Source organism: Pipra filicauda, unplaced genomic scaffold (genome assembly GCF_003945595.2).
Source record: "Pipra filicauda isolate LSUMZ 115617 unplaced genomic scaffold, ASM394559v2 scaffold334_size1588553_pilon, whole genome shotgun sequence".
Lineage (NCBI taxonomy): Eukaryota > Metazoa > Chordata > Aves > Passeriformes > Pipridae > Pipra > Pipra filicauda.
The window spans coordinates 1,053,154-1,068,941 of NW_024104459.1; the positions used below are offsets into that span (position 1 = coordinate 1,053,154).

At 38.1% G+C, this 15,788-nt stretch overlaps 1 protein-coding gene across 4 annotated transcripts in view; it reads right to left on the reverse strand.

Annotated features, from left to right (window-relative positions):
* The window catches only part of ANO4 (anoctamin 4), a 166,633-nt gene extending 151,068 nt beyond the window's left edge, over positions 1–15,565 (reverse strand). For all 4 annotated transcript variants that reach the window (XM_027739171.2, XM_027739170.2, XM_027739169.2 and 1 more), the window contains exon 1: positions 15,263–15,565. The gene's annotated coding sequence lies outside the window, so the exon portion shown is untranslated. The remainder of the gene's footprint in view (positions 1–15,262) is intronic.
* Positions 15,566–15,788: the final 223 nt, after the last annotated feature.

Here is a 15,788-nt window from a genome sequence, read left to right on the forward strand (position 1 = left end):
ACATTCTTTCACTGCTACCTGTATTTCTTGCCTAAATCTAATATTTTGTTTTCTCTTTCTTTGGAAAGTTGCAAACCAACATCATATACATGGGAAATTTGTTTCAAAATTATCACCCCAAATTATTTCTTAAAGTCAAAGAGAGAAGTTTGAAAAAAAGCAGTTTTCATCAGAAGTGCTTTGTGAAATGTTAGAGGACTACAACTCACCTAATCTAGATTTTCAAAAACATTAATTTACACAATTTTTAAAACCCTTTGTCTTGAAACTAGAACTCTTATTTTATATTTCTTATACTATCTTGTTATGATTGTGATAAGGTCATGGTGTGGGATTTCAGTATTTTTAAAAACTCTATAGTTGTCTTCCACTTCTCTCGCTTGTTTTAGTTTATTCACTGCATAAGCAGATATATAAAAATGTGTAAGTCTTCTGCAGATACTTTAAGATGTTTATGGGAAGAAAATGTTTTTTGTTTATTGGGTTTATCACAGTTTTTTAGTGTCAGGTTTGTCCCTATGTGTTTATTTTTACACCTGACAGTACAAAAATGAAAATGCTAAATAAAGTGAGAGATACAATCCAAACCTTGTTTTGAATAATGTTGAATAATGGCTATGGGGAAAAAAAAATTAAAAAAGCCTAGCTTCCTTGTGATAATACTTAAATTCTGTTCAAATTAATTTATGTTTGCACAGGAACAAATCAGCACTGAGCCCAAGTCTGAATGGTGCTTTTTCACTTGCTAAGGTAGCTTCACCTGTGGGCTGTCAGCAACTGTTAGGACTGTCCCAACTAAGCATGGTCAGCATCAATAGCTCTAGAGATGAACCTCTTTCTTCTCAGTTTCATGCTGTGGTAGAATCATCTCTTTGTTTCTGATTTCCTCACAGACCCTACTGTTACAAGGTCACACATGTAACCATGGCAAGAAACACTCCCCACTTCAATCCTGAATTAAGCGTTGCCCCATTTTAATCTCCTGGAAGCTGCAACAAGAACAATTATGGGCTAAATCAGATCATCTCTGAACATAAACACCTGAGGTTTGTGCAGTAGAAGCGTGCTGACTTAAGCCCACTGAAGCTGTGTCCCTTTTAGCTGTGAAAGTGCCCAAGAGCTAGGACTGGATGAAAAATTTTAAGATTAGTTTTCTTTAGGAATCTGGAAGCACACAGGTTTTGGTCCATAGAAAACAGAATAACTGCTCTTCTCTGTTAAAATTCATAGCATAGGTTGCACACCATGATACAGAGGACAATTGAATGAAGTTAGCAGTGTGTGAACAAAATTGTCAAGGTCTTTATCTCCAGTGACCAACACATACACATCTAGGGATTCAGCTAGCTACAATAAAGGAGCTCTTTCTGTCTGCAAGTGAATGTCTCACAATAAAAATTAATTGTCAAATTAAACTGTTCATTAATTCGGGGCAACTTCTATCTAATGATCCTGAAATAAGACTAATAAAGTAAAACAGCATCTAATTTTTCCTTTTCTTAGATGATCATTCCATAAACTTTAAGCAAGGAATTGTTAATTTCTAGTAATTTAGCCTTCAAACTCAATGTAGAATTTAGAGCCCATAAAATCCATGAGTCTTCTGTGATCACAATGTGAAGATTTAGACCATTTATTTGACTGTAATTACCTAATTATTTTTCTGCACTGACTTGAGTTTGGTTCTGAAAGAGAAAAACATACCTCAAGGAAAAGCTAGAGTTTTACAGCAGTGAAAAAATGCAAGTTTCATTAAACTACATCCAATCCTCATTCACACTTCTGCAACTTTTCTGTGCAAATGCTGTGTTAAAACATGCTTCCTAACCTAGTTCATTGTTTTCTACTTTAATTTCCCCTTTAAAATAAAACATGTTTCTTTCTAAAGAAGAGAAGGGGGAAAAAAACCTCCCCACTGTCCCTTTATTTTTTAACCCTGAGGAATATAAAAGTCTATTTAAACACAAAAAAGCACAGTCCTGAATTTTGTAGCCTCATGCACTATCTCCACAGCAGGTAACTGCTCCATGCAGACTATGATTGCATGGATGAGAAAGTGTCCTGCCCCTAGGGCTGTCCAGGTGACTGAGTTGCTCCTTAAACCAGGAGGAGTCCTAGAGTCTCCAGGAGGCTGGATTGACCTATGGAGTGAGACTAAATCATCACCATGAATAACTGCTAGCTAACAGCCCCTCTCAGTTACCCTCTCAGTGTGGGCAAGAGAAAAAAAATTCTGCCTGTTTCCCATATACCTGATTTCTTGAACATCCTCGTGAAGACCCAGCACCAAGTTCCATATATCTGTGCTGCTCAGAAACTGCAAACTGTGCTGAGAGAATTCTTAACCCTGCTGCTCCTTGTTCACACTTCCACTTGTTACTGCCATTCACTTCTCCTGCATTAGCAACAGCATTCCTCTTCAAATACCAGAAATCAGAATTAGTAAAAAAATTGCATAAAATTAGGAGATATTTCATGTCTCAGCTCCACAAAGAATTTCTACTTAAGCTGAACGTCAATCATCCAATCCAGACATAGAGTGGTTTGATCCCTGTCCCCACTGCACAGGCTACTGTGCTGACCTTGGTATTATATGGGACTTTCAGCAAGGAATGTCAGAACTTTGACATTACCCAAAACAGACTAAAAAATATTAGGAGCTTAGAGATCTGCACAGGGAACAAAACTTTATTTGGTTCCCAATAAGATTTAGTAGGCCAGAATCCCAGGTGCTAGACATCACATGCTTGCACAAAAATCAAAAATCTCCTCTCAATTCTTACTATCTTTGTATGAAGCAGGAAAATTAAGCAGAAGTGTGAAACTAAGGTGCTTTTAAAGTGACAAGTAGGAACTGGACAAACCTCATTTGCTCTCACTCATTCCCTGCTACTGTTATTTGTAGAGAACATTTACTAAAACTTTCACAATAATACGCTGTGATTTATAAAAACTGATACGAGTCCATTAAGGAAGATATGACTAAAATCAAAAATATTGCACTGGACTAGGCTTTGAATTTTTAAAAATTTTTTTGGATCAATTTATTCTAAAATCAACTGGATGGGTATCACTGTTACGCTGCAAATTCCAGTTACTGGGATGTTGTTGAATACAGATAAGCAACAGCTTCTGCCATAGCTAGGCACTAATTTTGCAAGAGCAGAATGAAAATGGAAAGCATGCATTTTTACTTACAGTTGATTTCCTGAAAAACTGCAGTGCTGGACATTGTATCACTTTTTCAAAGATTTTCAATCACATCAATTCCTACTGATACAAGATCAGAAGATCTGCAATGTCTCTTGCAGAACTCCATTTACTGAAAGCACCTATCTCTGAATTATTTTATTGCCCATGTAGTCTGAGCTTGCTCAGCAAAATGACAACACTAAGCCCAGAGGATTAACACTGTACCAAAGTGCTCAGCATCTGACAGTTAGCAGGGTATACTATTAGTGGAATGTCAGGCTTTTCATATGAAAAGAAAGGAAAAACTTTTCCAGACTTTCACAAAGCATGAAATTCAACAAAAAGTGGCCCTTTGCTTAGTTATTGAAGGTTGCAAACCTGGTTTGTTCTAGATCAACTAATAAGTGTCTGCTTATGCTGAAAGGCAATGGTGTGGGAAAACAAGCATTTTATGCATCCTTTAATGGAAATCAATGTCTCTTATTTCCTCGGCACAGAATTGGGTGCTTGCTTCCTTAAAACTGCCATATAGGTAGGTAAACCTACCACCTTGCTCTCCCTGCTTCAATTGGCTCCCTCCACCTTCTGAGCATCAGTATTTTTAGCATACAATTGTAAGTGTGATTACATGTAAAAACATTTAAATGATGCATTCAAATTACACTTTTAAGTGATAAACAATGATTGAAGAAATATCCCTAATACTGTTTCTTGAGCTCTGCAATTCTCTTTGGTTTCAGATTATATTAAGCCCATGATATTTCCACTGTTACATCCATTCAAAAGAAATTATTGTAAAGCACGAAAAATTAATTTGTGGTTTTCCTTCAGCTGAAGTCACAGTAAGGTATATACTGAAGCCCAACAGAGAGACAGGGTCAGGCACTTTCCTGGGATTATGTATTAAACGCAATTCTTGTTCTTTCCCTGGGACAGCAAAATGCAGGTGACAAACTATCACAAAGCCACAGGCATTGTAGGGTGCCATTCTGTGACATCTTCCTGCTAACAACACTCCAGTAGCATTTAGTGGGCATTGCTGATTCAAAATGTACATTCCCATAACCTTAACTCACTGGCCAGATGCTGGTAAAGCTTCTGAAACAAGACACATCAGCAAAGTATTAGTTGCTTTATTCATGACACTTAGGACAGAACAAGATTTTTGAATTTTTTTTTACTTGATCACTTGCAATTTTACTATTTGTATTAAGTCTTTTACTAAAAACTATGTTGATGAGGTGGAATGAAAACACTTTCACAATTTAATTGGATTTACTTATAATACCGAAACTGTAAAGATGGAATTTGTGCTCGCATAATAGCTAATCAACATTGATTTTTCTTTTTAAAAAGCAGCTTTAAAGTATTAACCACATCAGTGAATATGCTATAAAATCACTAGCCACACACATACAAACACAGCTGCCTCAAAATTTGAAATGCCATTTCTTTCTTGGGACATCTGCTCCGGTAAATTTAAAAGCAACTTTGCTGGAAATTCAGAGGGAGAACATTAAATGTTTCAGGCTACTTTGGAAAATCTTGGCTACAGAAAAGCACTAGTCAATTTTGAAGTTGTGTGCTATCAATATCTATCCATCTATCTATGACAGATAGTTATTACTGTAAAAAAAAAAAAAAAAGATTACCTAAAGTTATAGGCTGCCTAATCTTTTTTTTTTCTCAGCAATAGATGTGGTGCTTTTCTTCCCTGCATTTGCCCCTTTTATAGCTCAATGGGGTCACTGTGATGGTAGAAGAGATCTGCTTTCCTGGGTTCCCATGGCTAGCAGTTACACCACATGATGAAGAAGGAACAATTACCCTAATGGCAAGATAGAAAGGTCTGTGGAGGTAGAAGACACTTTGTTCCACTAAACTACCCTCCACAGAGTAGGGAGCTTTATAGCAAAAGATGCACTTTCCCCTTCTGGCTGGTCTACCAGCCCTGGAATGACAGCCGTGGCTACCAAGCTGACTCCCCACTATGCTCGAGACCAGGAAGAAGAAAATTGAAGCTCTCAAATAGCTGTCCTACATATACAGCCAATGTTTTTGTCAATATCAGAGGATGAAAATTCTGGATTTTATATAGTCTTTTAAAATATTTGGGTGTTGCCATACAATACAACTATATCAGAAGGCTGTTGAGTTTGCAGTATCAAGTGTCTAAGAAGTGCTAGGATTAAGGCTGCATCTGTGAAATACACTCAGCACTTCTGTGCAATATATGCAATATGATATGGGTTTTAACTCCAGACCACACAGAATTTTTCATCCTCTGTGTGCACTTAGGATGGACACTTCTGCAATAGGAATCAGCTCCACCTGGCCTCTGCTCCACCTCCATGCACAGGGAAAACTGTACAGATACACAATTTGAAACTGCATGAAGACAAATGTTGGTATCAGGTTCAAAGAATTTCATTTTTAATTTAAGGTTGATTGCATGCCCACCTCTGCCTTCAGTGCTGCTAAGGAAGTGACTTCAGTGGGTGTATGTCACTGTCCAAGCACCCAGAAGAGAACATCTGATTAATCAAAGTTATGGCATTCAAAGATACAGTCAGTGTCCACTGAGGCTTATTTTGAATACATGAAATTCTATAACGTACTAAAGATATGGAAAAAAATCATACCCTTGACGTTTCACATTCAGGATCCTAAGCTAATAAGTGTTTCTCCCTTTCACACCAAAAAACCTCAGCTCTTTATCTACAAAGTAATAAAAACAGACAATATTGGTGAGGGAAATAATATCATTTCAACTCACAGTTTCCATGAAGAATAATTATTTGTCATCTGGACATTAGCAGAAGTTGTGGTCATTGCCATAAAAATACAAGAAGTACTTGTTTTGGTTTTTGTTTGGAGCCTGGTTTGGAGCATAGACACTAACTATGAGACAGAATGAAATATTTCACAAGGAAAATAAAAAGAAACAAAGCTAATTCAGTGAAAACTGCATGTGAACATGTTAGCAAAGTCTCCAGGATAACACATAAATACAGCCAACCAAAATTCTGTCATTTAATAATTTTTAAATGCTCAAAACTTCATCCTCCCATGGCTTTCAATAAAATCAAACTAGCACTGCTAATACCCAAGAATGCAATGAAGTACTCACAAAGCCATACCAGAGTTTAAAACTGATTGACAGACTCACAGATGTTTCTAAAAATGCCGTTCAAAAAAATGTAAGTGCTAACAGTATGGCCTCAGAACATGTTTTTCCCCTGGAGTCTATACAGAAAAGAGAACATATGTTTGACAACAGTGAAGGAGAAACACCACATCAATTGCAAGTTACTTAGCCTGGAGTGTACTGCAATCAGAGCACATAAAAAACTAACCAGTCTTCATGGTATGTCCTGGAAAACAGACAACTGGGAATTTTTAGACAGTCAATGACAAGCTGCAATGTTATCAAAGCTATTTAGTAAGTATCCTGAATATTACTCCACATTCTATAACAATATGATATTTTTTTCTTTGTTAAAACTTCTCTGAGGACTTTTACCTGCTTTAGAACCTAGAAGATTCAATGTTTTCTTCTTGACCTTATGTATTTGAATGTAGCTTACTGTAGCTAGTGTAGTATCAGAATTTCCGTTTCCCCTATACCATCACTGTGGGAAAACAGGCTAGCCTGGCATGGGCAGGGTACTGGCTCAGGTTTCAAGAGTCCTGGGTTCAACCAAAATATACATTTTTGTATGATCTCGAGTGAGACACTTAAATATTTGACAATGAACAAGTTCCTGTGCTATAATTGCGATGCTATCACATGATAGCTGAAAGCACATAGCAGTTCCCAGACACATAAGTTTCTTTCATCACAACCTGATCCTGAGGCAAAATGTCAAAAAAAAAAAAAAAATCAGTGGATCTGTGCCACATCTCTCCTCCCTCTTGAGACTGAAATGAAGTACATATCCTGAACCTGTCTTCCTCACTATCTCCCTTCTCAACATAACTTATGAGCAGAGATGATACCATTTAGTAGCGAATCTCAGACGAGGAGCATCGACATAAACACAGGCCTATCATCCCTCCTCACTGCAACATATATTAAATTTCAATTTGATCAATGTACCTTAAGGACAGGAAACAAGATTATCATATTGAAACCTGAGACCCCACTTCTGCATTGCAATGTCACCTTTAAACCCCCATTGCATTGTTTCACTTACAATTCATAGACAATTTTATTGCTATTGCAAAGAATGCTGACATGTGCAACAAGCACTGCTGGAGTACCACAGCTCAGTGATCTGAGCACATTTTTTCACAGACTAGGACTGAGTACCTGAGTGGGACACCTGGGCACAGAAAATAGCCTTGAGGAGCAGGTAAAGAACGTAAGGAGCAGAAAGAGAAATGCTGCATGGGGAATGGAGCAGAGCCTGGAAGAGAATCAAAGGACAAGAGGTCCAGCCAGAAGCAGAAGTGCAGAATGGAGAATTGTAAGAAATAAGATCAGAGATAGAAGCTGAAAAATTAGAGGCAGAATTAAAACTGCAGAGAAAGAGTTACTTGAATGATGGTCTGATTGAGTTTTACAGAAAGCAACTGGATAATTTAGACCTAAATTTTGTCTTAAATATACTAGGTTGTGGTATGGCAACATAATGTACTAATCACAAAATGATTGAGTCACACTGAGTTTTAGGTAAAAAAGAAAATAAAGCAGTATTTTTCCCACATAAGAATACATACATTTTTTTTGAGAACTGTTCCATCTGAAAACAGTGCAATGATAAGTTGCAGTAACAGCATCACCATGGAACACTGAGTACTGATGTAGACTTTACAAAACTTGTTTGCATCGTCAGAATTATACTGTAATGTATTAATCAGAACAGTTCAGAGTCTATTATTACTAGAAATGTAAACCAAGTAAAGTTCATGAAGCATGCTGAAGTAGAAGGTTATCCAATCTTTTGTCAAGGCATTTCTACATCAAAAATTCTAGGTTGTAAAGGAAGATAAGGAAGTTCTGTTTATGGCTCAACAGCAATTTCAGTGTCACCAGCTAGAAAGAACTTCTTATGTTTAAGATGATCCTGTGGTCGACATAAAGAGGCAGAGCAACACCCAGCATTAGCAACACCCAGCATTATTAGCAACACCCAGCATCATATAAAACAAAAAGAAGTTTATGGGTAGAAACTTGACTACCCCAAATTAAATTTAAATTGGATCAGGAATTTCCCTCAATCTAATTCTGGAAGTGTTTGTCCAAATGACAGGTTAGAAAAATCAAATGCTAGAGATGTTTCTATGGGAACAAAGGACAATAAGCAATTAAAAGAGGTAATTCTTTTCCTTCTCCTGAGGGCAGAGAAGCACTGAACTTAACTAATTTTCTCCTAAAATAAAGAATTTTAGTGGCAATAGTGTCAAAAACATTAAGCATAAACTGAAACAGTGTTGCCTGCATGAAACTGCACAGAGGTTGAAACAACTCAGATCAGTATCACCTGCCTAATTCCTCTTGTATGTTCTTTGATCTCAGATTCCACAACTACAGAATATCCTATTTTCCTACCACATTAAGGAAAAGAGTGTTTATGCTAACAAGGCTGACATTTCACTTGGCTCTTAGGTTCCAGCCCTTTTGTCCTGCTAAACCTGTTTATCATTGCCTCCTATTCTCCATTTTTCCATGCACGCTTCCTAATATATTAGGACTACAGCCCAAGCTCTTAATTTAGAAAAGACAATATTTGCTTTTCCTTAGGCACTGAATCAGAGTAAGCAGTGCTCTGCCTAGATGAAACACAGCATAGGATAGCAACTATTATGGTTAAAGCAAAACAAACCAAAAAGCAACAGCCCCCTCTCAACCAAAAAAAACCCAAACCAAACCAAACAAACCAAACCACCAAAAAAACAACCAACCAATCAAACGAATTTAAGAGGAAAACAAGTATGAAAAAAACCCAAAACCCAAGCAACAAACCTAACACAGATATTATCTCTATGAAGAACAAAGAATAACCAACAAAAGAAAACCAAAACTAAGAAAAAAGTGAACGAAAATCAATATGTGAAAAGACAAAAAAGTACGTTAAGGGAAAACAGTGAAAGAGACAGTGACACGGAGCACAAACAAGAAAAGAACTTAATTGAGTCTGGAGGAGAGATGAACAACATGTAGAGAGGTTGCATGTCTGCCAGGACACATGGACACAATGGACTTCACAAAGCTCTGGATTTCAGTTGACATTTTATAGGAAGTGATTCTCCCAGAAGTATCAAGCTCATTTAGAAAAAGTCTGGTGGTCTAATACATCGTGTATAAAGTATTATGCTCAATTTTAATGAAAAACTTTTCCGTCAAAAAATGAAAATATATCTCCTGGTGATCCAAGACAGCTAATCACTAGGCTAGTTTTTCCATATAGAAAACTGGCTCAAAGGAGATTCTGTCTTTCTTTTCTCAAGCGATTTTTTTAATTAACTTCCTCCTCGAAAAACAAAGGGAGGTAGAATCATTTTTCTATATTTGAAGGTTGTAAGCACCATATAAAATAAGAAATTATTGTCAATGCTGCAGGTGGCTATAACAAGAGCAAATAGAGTTAGTTAAAGAAGCTATCCTGAAATGGGCATCTATTTTAACAATCTCCCAGCAGTAGTTACATAAACCCTACAGATAAATTATACAGAAGCCTACTCTTTCTATCTTTCTATTAAACAGCGATAGGCTCCTAAAGAATATTTGGGACATCTCTCTTAGACATGTTTCAAATCACCCTCTAGAAGTGCAAACCTCTGGTATTCTACCTGTGCAGAGAGCATGAGGAGCCCATCTCCTGCAATCAACATCAATACCTTCATAATCCTGGAATCTTAGAACACCCTTTCAGCCAGCATGATGTGTCTTTAATCCTGGACATGTCTTTAATCCTGACTGGTGTCATCTGAATATCAACTCTTCGAAAAAGGTTCTTGTTATGATACCAGATGTGTCTAATCTCACCTAGATGACCTGATAGCTCAGGTCTTGACATGAAACAACAAAGAGGTAACACCAATACTCTTTTCAGGGAATGCATTCAGAATTAATTTGGTTTAGCTTTTAAAAATATTTATTTACGGGTAGTATGGGCTTTTTGAGGAACCGAGTTGTGCAAAAGTTTTGAACAGCCTGCCTTTGGACAATCAGATTGCAAATGCCCAGTCTGGAAATCTCTAAACTCGTGTTCAAATTTCACCATCTGGTGGGAACTAGTCTTCTATCAGAGCTGGATTTGGAGGTCCATTTTGAGGTGTGCTTGCTGTATCTCCTTGTGAGGTGGTAAAGGGAAACTATTTTGAGAGACTGGTGTTGCAGCATTATTAGCATCTACATACAGCTCTTCGGAAATGAGGCTTTTTCTGAAAACATTTTTTCAGATTTGTGTTCTCCTAGAGTAAAATCTATCCACATGAAGAAAGCTGTACACCATTAGCTTCCCTATTTGGGGATCTGATTGCAGCTTCAGTGATACTCATCCTGTTCAGTGTTGTTATTCATAAAGATTGAAACACTTGCTGCTGAAATTACCTGCTCCAATGCAAAGATCTCTTCCACTGGGATACTGAGGAAATAACCCATAACTCTTAACCAGATTATTATTTCCCTTTGTACCGCAAACAGAATAATGTAAAGTTCTTGATTCTAATAATGTCACATTAGCAGAATGTGAACACTTAACCTTGGTTAGGTCAGTTTAGGATAGAGTTTTGCCTTCTTTACATCTTCCACCAGAAAAGCCTACAAATGTTTCTACAATTGCAAGAAAATAAACATTTTGCCTTTGAAATGTTTCATTACATTTTATGTTCAGGTGCTAAAGAAAGACTGGTCCCTCAGGAACACTTCAAGCCTTCAATATTTCTTAAGGCAAGCAGGCCTAATGCTGTTCCACTGTTACCACGTTGAGTGTGGAACAACATATTTGTGACTGTTGTAGGAGAAAGTTCTTTAACATACCAAAGAACTCTTGCTTTATTGTCCAGTATTTCCTATGCAGAAATTATACAAGAGCAAATCTGCACAACGTGAACTAAAATGCCAGTTTCCATGAGGAATCAGACAGATCTACACAAGCACTACGCAGTTGTATAAATACAGAAAATGCAATCCCCTCCTGAGATATGACAGGCGTAAAGGGCAGCACGTGCACAGCAGACACAGGAGACACAAGACCTGTATAACAATGCCTGAAAGCTAATCCTTCCCCACAGATACAGAGAAAAAATCTAGCACACAAACACCCTGCCTAATGCTTTCCAAAAGCACTAAACTTGTGACAGATTATGTGGCCAAGTGTTCACACACAGGATTTCCAGACATCCACGAACTGTGAAAGTAGCAACTGGACTGAAGAGAGCTCACCTGCTAAAGTCTCAAGACGTATGGAGACAGATTGTTAAAATTTGCAGTATTAGAGCTATAAAGTCCTGGACAAAATCATCCTGAACAAAATCTGCAGACAACACCTTAAAAATTAGCTCTATGAATAACAGAGAAAGTCTAGAAGTTGCAGTCACCTTTGGATTATCCATATGTGCTCATTCATGGGTCAGTATATAGGAAGAAAGTCAAGTAAAACCACAGTTAATATAACGTGCAATATATGAATAGAATATGTATACTGTAACTTACAACTACATGTGCCTTGTTAAAATACAGGGTACCACATTACCTTTGAAAATATTTGTAAACTCTTTTCATAAAGAACTTTGAAAAAATGACTAGCCAGAGCACTGCCTGGTACTGATGACTTCAGCTCTGCATTGTGCATATCCCAGTATTACTCTGCAGTCTGGGGCAGAGAGAGAAGTTGGGGCATGGCTAGTCTACTGACTGCATTCTTCAGCCTGTATAGCTTTTGTCAGAAAGGATATGAGTAGATGGAAAGTATAAAATTATTGAAGCAGTATGGATAAATGAGCAAGTTTTCTGTAAAAACATACCCATTTATATTGACAATCTAGATGTATATGGTTGAACATTTGTGGAGCATAAAACTTCAAAGGACTTGCTTCTACAGACAAGTGGAGTGAAGAATGCATATTGAACATACACAGTAAAAAAAAAAAATGCAGTGACTTCATCAGACCATTGGGTGATATTGGTTGGCTAAGGAATAGAGGGTTTTTTTTTTTTCCCCTGCAGTTGTTTTCTATGCAGTCTTCAGCCACCCTGCAAAGGAATTAACATGACACTACGCTGTGAAACAAGGAAGCACTATGCATGCATTTCGTATCAGGGCATTCATAGAATTCCCAAGAAGTGAACTGCATATCTACCTACTTGAATTTCGTGTAATTTGGGGAATTTCACTCTATCTCCCAAGGTTTTTACAGAGGATTGTATCTTTATTTTTCAAACCCTTAGCCTGCAACAGGATGTGCTGGAAATGATTTTAGATGCACAGACTTCTCAGTTGCAGTACACAGATGTCAGGTTCCAAATGTAAGCATCCCATTGCAAGCTCATGCAGTTTAAACCAGAGAAAATACTTCGGGATCTTTTTCCTCCCTTCCTTTTGCCTCAAGGTTATTGAGAAAGCACATTACATTATGCATTTCGGTTTCTAAAATTTTATTGGAAAAGACAGACATGATTATGCGCTTAGGTTAAAAATTAGCCTTTGCTAGATAATCTTACTTAAACATTAGTAATTTTTAAGTGAAAACAGTACTTTTGATTAAATGTGATTTAAGAATGTAGATTACTTTAAGGCACAGGAATAGCTGATTTTACAATAATATTTATAAAAATGAAAAGATGTTGTCTGATACTTAACTCTGTGATCTTCAGAATTATTTAGGTTGTGCATATATCTCGAAAACCCTCTTGTTTTTTAAATTTACAATAATTTTATATGGAACAAAATAAACAGTTCCAAGTGCAATGCACACACACAATTACTTGCTACATTTAATCAAGAAAAGCCTAAGTCCAGCTTCTCCAAGGCAATGTCACAACCTTCAAGGACTCAGGACTGCTTCCCCCTGTGTGTTACCAAGAACCCTGTTGGTCTCCTTCCACAGCAAAAAGTTTCTTTGCTGCTGTCATTATGTGAGCACTCACTGAAGCTGGAAGAGAATTAACTCAGGCACCTTTGTGACTGATTTAAAAAAAATAAATTACACATAGACCTGACATAGTGCTAAAGCCCTTCTGTAGTAGGCAGTATGGAGGACTGCTCTAGAAGTAAATGTTTTTAAACAGTTCCTTGAGCTGCACAGTTGCCAGAACAGACCTGCTCCATATTAGAGCAGGAGGGAGGCAGGTCTGCAGCATGCTCTCACCGCATCAGTTAGAAGGGAAACAAGGCTCAGGATCAGCTGCACCAATGGGTACTACGTGATGTCAAAATGTGTGATCTGACTGGGGAGATGACTTGGACCACTGATATCTGGGCTACGTGCTGACCACTATGGCTTTTTGTGAAGCCAATGCAGCAGGTACCTCACTGCACCATGAAGTCCCCTACCTGCAGATCCGTGTAAGCCTCCTCCTCCCACCAGTGCCTCTTGCAATTGCCTGACCTGGGTTCCTCCCTTGTCCATCACACTCCTACATGCCTATCAATACAACCAGATGTTACATCCAAGTACAGAAAAGAAATGAAGGGTAGTGAAAATAACAGCAGTGTTTTAAAGTTTTTACTCATTTGGGAGGGGAAAGGAGGTACACAAACTCTGTTGAACTAATCAGCTTATGTAAGCAAAACTCTCTGAATTACAGGATAAATAAGGAACAAAATTGTTTTATTAACCCACAATGTAAGCTACATTAAACAAAGAAAACAATTCCCAGACATCAGCATATCTCTTGCTTAAACCCAGAAAAGGCAATGCAGAGACAGAGCAAAAGCTTTATTCTTATCCTACCTCAGTAAAACAAAGGTATAAGAGCACATCGCCTCTTTGCCCTCCCTTGAAGTCAGACCACCCTGTGAGGAGTTTGAGCCAGTGTTATATCTGTGCCTTCAGTAGACCTCTGAAGAGGTAGCAGAGTCTTTATTATTCCTGCAGTGTGTAAGGGCTATGCATAGTCAATCCACATAATGGATTCACAGCATGAAACACATTTAAGTTAAAAGAAATACTTTTGCATTTGTCTCATACCAAAAGCAAAGGAAGATATCTGTCTACCAGAAATCGTATATTTGCTTTTACTTTAAATCTTGCAATAAACTAGGAAAAAAAAAAGCTAAGGGCACAGTTTACTGTGGTCCAAATAACACCCTTTCCTATTTAGAAAATCAGAGCTGTTAAAATAGCTTAGAGCACAAATTAAGTCAGCACAGATTTTCAGGTATCTAAATTCACTTCTTTCCTCCTACAGAAATGTAAAAGCACTTCAAAAAGCTAAGAATTTGCAGTCGTATCGACCGGAGAGGGACGAGGGTTATTAGGTTGTCTATTCTGTAACTTCTTGTCCCAGTCCGTATACACTCGTAAGATACAAAAGGTCCGACTTACAAACACCTGATGACACATGCTTATATTGAAAATGCTGAAAGAGCCAACCTGTTCCATGCCAATGATAGCAAATACAGGTTCAAACCACATCTATGCCCACACTTGAACATTGAGGGGCTTCAGAGTTTTCTAGATGGCCAGACAAGCAGGGGATTTCTGTGCCCTTCCAGTGTGACGGTACAGACCTAGAGAAATGAGTCAATCACCTTTAACCAATCTCTATTGCAGTTCCCCAGAACTGTATCCCATTGCTGCCACAGGCAATCGGGAGCAATGCTCAAGCCTCCCGTTTCAAGGACAAAGAGGCAGTACTCAGCTTGCAATCAATACTTCAGAGCTCCGGGTCAGAGAAGGGAAAGAGCAAAATAAAGAGAAAACTTGTATTTTACTTAGCTAGCATCTGTTATCAAGATGCTGAAAATTATGATGAGATATTAAGTGAAGGTCACGAGGCTTATCTAAGAATATAGGGGGAGAAAAACAGATGGGAAGGGGGGAGGGAGAGAGAGAGAGGGAGAGAGCACGAGCACTGCAGCAAAGAAGCTATGCTCAGCCAATATATGCTGGCACTTACCATAAAAATAGAAAGATCCAAAGAGAATCAGATTAAGGATCCTTTTTATCTCTCTTCAATAGAAAGATTTCCACATGAAGCTCTGAACACAGCTGTCCAGGGAAAAAGCAAGGTGATATGATGATACACAGAAAACACTAACACAAAAACGGTAGGTCCTTTCACAGCCTTCAAAAACCTGCAAGCAGTTTGTGCTGAAAAACCAAAGGTAAGAAGTCTGAAGACGACTCCTACATAACACTGCAGCTAAACCAGACTGCTGGATTTCCAGTCACTCACACCGCACTGTTTTCATCTTCATCTTTTCACCATTACTTACATCCTAGAGGTGGGCTTGGGGGTGGGCATAAGAGATTTCTCCTCCAAGTGGAAAGGATCACAGAAACGGCATCAGCATTTTTAATCAGTCGCTGCGAGTACCCAATCAGAGGAACTGAGTGGTGGCAGCGTGACAGTTGTCCAACGCAGGGCAGCCCTACGCGTCAGTCGCCAGCACAGTCCTGGCTTGCACCAGATCACTGAGGGG